The sequence below is a fragment of the Solanum pennellii genome, chromosome 11 (genome assembly GCF_001406875.1).
Source record: "Solanum pennellii chromosome 11, SPENNV200".
In the NCBI taxonomy this organism is placed as follows: Eukaryota; Viridiplantae; Streptophyta; class Magnoliopsida; order Solanales; family Solanaceae; genus Solanum; species Solanum pennellii.
The window spans coordinates 60,664,273-60,670,006 of NC_028647.1; the positions used below are offsets into that span (position 1 = coordinate 60,664,273).

General features: G+C 25.6%; 1 pseudogene; it reads left to right on the plus strand.

Annotated features, from left to right (window-relative positions):
• The window catches only part of LOC107004019, a 2,680-nt pseudogene extending 1,469 nt beyond the window's left edge, over nucleotides 1-1,211 (plus strand).
• The last annotated feature ends 4,523 nt before the right edge of the window (nucleotides 1,212-5,734 follow it).

A 5,734-nucleotide genomic window follows, 5' to 3' on the forward strand; every position in this document is an offset into this window, starting at 1 on the left:
GGAATTTGACTTATCTACCCTGATAATTGATTTATTTAACAAAAACAAATTATATGCATAAAGCATTTATTGGGTGAGAAAAGTCTTTCAACTATTGTACAAATTATTTGAGTGTACTTTGCTCTTTTCCCTAAATGCTACATACTACTAATTAATAAATTAATCTTTATACCTTTGTAGATTGATCTTCGTGGTGACATATCAGGATTTCTATCGTATCATCCAAAGACCTATTGAAACATTTAAACCATGGCAAAATAGTCCTAATCCACCACGTTATATGTTTGATGTTAGAAGTACTTCGCGGGATCCTTGTGAAGCTCCTCATGTTTTTTTCTTTAAGTCCGTTGAAAAAACACCAAAAAATGAAATTCTTACAACATATACAAGAGCATGGCCTCGAGGGATTGGAACTTGTTTGTATGCTGGAAATCATTCTGCAGAGTATGTTTCTGAAATTCATGTCTACTCACCAACAATAAAACGTATCCAGGTAACATTTTCTACATCCATAATCTCTCATAAGTTTCTCAATGAGTTTAACTTATGTATACTGACAATATAAAACACAATAATCTTCTATTAGGTCTCCTAAAAGATAATTATAGGCAAATTCTATATAAGTTATGAATGCACTTACTGCAACTCGACTAATACACATGTGTAGTAAAGACAATTAAAATGAAGGTATAATGCATAAACATGACTCTTAACTTGACTTCAACGGATAACTATGTCCTCCAACTTTGAGTGTGCACATGTAGACAGTTACAGTTACATAAAATTGAACAAGTAGATACATGTGTCATACATGACATTATAATACACGTAGAACGCCATGTAGGATACAAATCTGTTATGTAGGGTGTAATGTAGGATGAATGTGTTTATTTGTTCAATTTTATACAAGTTTAAGTGTCTACTTGTACACATCCAAAATTAAAGGTCATAATTGTCCATTGAAGTCAAGTTAAGGATCATGTTTATGTATTATGCCGGAAAAACCCAAAGTACATTTTCCATCTTCTAAATCAACCAAATATTGAAATTCAACAACTCAACTTTTGTATTTTTATTTGACTTTTGATCTTTTTTATGTCCTTTTCAGATCGATAAATATGAATGTTGCGACATAATTCATGAAGAAGAATCAACTAAAGCTGATACCAAATATAGAGAGAGAGTGTAAGATAAATGAGTTAATAGCTTGATTGATTCATTAAGTTGTTGTCTAAGAATTTGTAAAATGATCCAACCCAAATGCATGGAGAAAGAAGATGCTATAATGACTGTTTTAAATGATTCAATTGAGACAATAGTTGATGTAGTAGAGATATAAAATTTTAAGCGTTATTCATCTAAATATGCACTTAACGTGATACAAATTTAGAAGGATATGTTGTCCTAAAATAATTAAGCGCACTAATAAATCTATGCTCTTGAAAAATGAGCCTAGAATCGTAGTAAGTTAATAATTCCACTAAATCCATTTTGTTTAATTAAGCACAAAATTATGAGTAGTTAATAATCTCAACTCCGATGCAAAATGTAATAAGAAAAAAAAAATTGATAATAATAAAATGGTAATGCTAAATGGCCAGAAAATTTGGTCGTTAAAAATCTAAAAAGTCTATAATATATTTTTTATTTAAAATAAACTGATCTTTTTTCTATTTTTTAATTAAAAGATATTAAAATTAAATATAAAAATATTAAAAAAATAAAATAACACATGTATTTTACAATTAAGGTTAAATTCTGAGAAAAAAAACTCCATAATAAAAATTATCTATATATATAGTGATATAAAATCTTGTTAGTTATAGGGATAAAGAAAATTAATAATTAATCAAACCATTGTGGCTAGTTAGTGGCCAATCACAACATTTTTTTTTTTTTAAAAATTCAAACTCCAACCACCAAGGATACAATCCACTATTTACTTGTTGGCATCTAAAGAGGGATTAAGAAAAATGTTGGAATCAATGAGGTAATGATTGTTGCAATCATTGCTTAATTAGTGAAGACTTGGAATGTGATTTCAAAATTAACTTTACCAACTAACTACTTTCTATTATGTCTTTATTTATTTGTCTTTTTTTTAATTAATATAATTATTAAGAAAATAATACTTTATATAATGAATTTATTATTTTATTTCTATTGATTGGTAGAATTTCAAAAATAATTTATTACTCATTAAAAATATTTTACCTTTTTTTAAAAATACTAACTCTCTGAATAAATTAAGGATATAATAGATAAAAAATATATTTTCTTAATTTATNTATCATATATATATATATATATATATATATATATATATATATATAAAAGTAAAAAGAAACATGCAAAAAGTCAAAATAGAAAAAAAGTAAAAATGCACTGAGGGAGTAATAATAACTAATCATGTCAGCTGGACTAATTAAATTATTACACTAATACAATTCAGCTAACTAACTAATCAAAATAGCCTGTACTACTCCTCAAGCTGGAGGGTCAAGATCATTACACACTTCAAGCTTGTCAAGAGATGTGTATGTCGAATGTTAGTAAGTCCTTTGGTTAGCAATTTGGAGAGTACTTTTTACCCCTATTTAATAATGTATTTTAAAGATATATGTGTCTACGTGGACATTATAAATATTGTGTCATTATAAATAGTAATTTATTCATGTTGATATATATATATACCTTTGAAATACACTATTCAACAATGTAGAGGTAAAAGATCCTCCATAAAATTTGATATCGTAACAACAATTTCGATCAAAATTAGAGCATTTTTCAGACCCTTTTTTCCTAATTTATTGGAAGGATTAGTCATGTTGAAGCTATTTCTCTTCTCTATATATAAAAACATTATTTTATGAATTGGAGTTGCTAGATAACTTAGAGATGCAATTCCTAAAAATTCCTTGAGGTAAACTTAAAGAGATAGTAGACTTTGTCCAATTTAAAGATTATAGCACATGAGTTGAGACTCCATGAAGCAATCTTTACATAAAATTATTAGAATATATTTATAAGAAAAAGTATAAGCTAACTTCAGTTGTCACTCTTAAATTGTTTTAAAGTTGGACAAATTTTGAAATTAAATGTTCCACTAAATAATTATTTTCAAATATTTAAATTAATGATATAAAATTGAAATAGATATTACTAGTTGTAGCAAACTCTTGACATTTAAGGCATGGATTAAAAAATATATATAATACTAGTCCTTTTCGCCTCAACAATATTGTTAAATGGTACATTACAACGCAAAATATCAACTCTATCAGGTCACATAAATGATAAGTATATTAAGTATTTGTGAGTGGAACTAATTAATCATCATAATAAAATAGCAGCAACTTGTTATAACATGTTAATTATTATGTTTGATGATGTGCAAAAAATTATCATTACACTATCAATAATTAAGTTAAACCATGTCATGAATGCTTAGAAAAAATTGGGATTAAACATACAAAAGTTTGGCTTGAGAAAGTCAAACCACGTTTAAATAAAATTAACAACAACAATATTTTAATTAGTCAAAGAATTTGTAGAAAGCAAAAGTGTCAAATTTTGTTAGGACATACAAACCATTGTTAACTTCCATATTCATTTGTTTTCTCCACTCAATATTTTGTTAAATAATATGCCTAAATTTGACAACTCCAATGTCCTTAGCATTTGCAAAACAGTCCTAATTTTTGACAACCATAATTCAAAATGCATAATTATTGGTTCATTACTTTTTGGTGACACTAATTTATTTGTATCTAAAGCATTCTAAGAGTTAAAGAGGTCTATTGTGTAGATCACAACTCATTTGAATTTAGGAGTTACTTTTATTTAAGTTAAGTATTTAACTTAAGAATTTTATTATATGTATAAAATTTATTAATCTAAACTCCTTCAAATTAATAGAGTTATAATTCTTAAATCATAAATTTTAAATACGTGTTCTACCTGCAGCAATGACTACAAAATTAATCACTCATTTATTGATACTCTATATATTAACCTACATATTGACCAATTTTTTGTTATTTGTATCGATTTAAAAAATATTCACAAATTTGATCAAAACAGAAATCGTCTCATTCTATATTAAAATTACCTTTAAGAATACGGAATATAATTACTAATTAAATGGGATTGAAATTCATAACAGTTTGACTCCCTCCACTCACTTTTATTTGGAAATAATGATTTATATAAATATTTCTCTGTCCGTCTATTATTACTTGTTCATTAAAAACAAACATTCAATAAATATTTGTTCAATTTAGAAAGGCAAGAGATAATATACATTTTTGTATTTATATTATCCTTATTACTAAATATCATTTAATATCTAATATATTTCTCAAAACACTAAATTTAATATATTCAAATGGTAATATTTTAATGCTACATGATTTTTAGTATTAGGTCTTGAAATTTTTTTAGGATATAAGTAATTATTCCGAGCATTGTAAGATATGGAGAGAAAAAAGTATTGTCTTTTCTTGATTTCTTGATATGATAAAAGGGACAATAAAAATAAAAATATGTATTTAAAATAGTAGACAAGTAAAAATAAAGGGAGAAAGTAATTGCTTTTAAGTAAATTGGCACACTTACAATCAAAACAATTAATTTATTTGAAGGATTAGTCATTTTGAAGCTATTCTCTATATATAAAAACATTATTTTATGATTTGGAGTTGCTAGATAACTTAGAGATGCAATTCCTAAAAATTCCTTGTGGTAAACTTAAAGAGATAGTAGACTTTATTAAATTAAAAGATTATAGCACATGAGTTGAGACTCCATGAAGCAACCTTTACATAGAAAATCTTGATAAGAAAAAGTATAAGCTGACTTCATTTGTCACTCTTAAATTATTTTAAAGTTTAGAAAAAATTTTTGAAGTTAAATGTTCCACTAAATAATTATTTTCAAATATTTAAATTAATAAAATTAAATAGAAAGAGATATTAATCACTACTTGCATTGTAGCAAATTCTTGACATTTAAGACACAGATCAAAAACATATCATTCATCTGTCCAACAATATTTATCCACTATTAACTTTACACATTTCTTAAGAAACTATAAATATGATGATAATTTTACTATATCATTATTAGAATATAATAAATATAATATTTTAAAATATTTTAATAGGGAAATACTATAATTAATGATAATGGTAAATTAGGAACTAAGTATAAAATTATCAATTGATTTCATAAGGTGGACAACTATTGTTGGACATCCCAAAATAGTATAACGGACAACTATTATTGAACAGAGAAAGTATAATACTAGTCCGTTTGCCTCAACTAATTTGTTAAAATGATACATCACAACGCAAAATACTAACACGATCTGGTCACATAAAAGATAATTATATTTAGTATTTATAAGTGGGACTACTTAATTAATTATCATAATAAAATAACAGTAACTTGTTATAACAAGTTACTTATTATATTTGATGATGTGCAAAAAATGATCATTACACTGTCAATAATTAAGTTAAAACCATGTCACAAATGCTAAGAAAATTGGGGTTAAACATACAAAAGTTTGGCTTTAGAAAGTCAAACCATGTTTAAATAAAATTAACAACAATTACTTTTTAATTAGTCAAGGAACTTGTAGAAAGCAAAAGTGTCAAATTTTGTTAGGACATACAAATCATTGTTAACTTCCAAATGAAAAAGAGTTTTTTTATTGTGTGTGTTGGGGGGG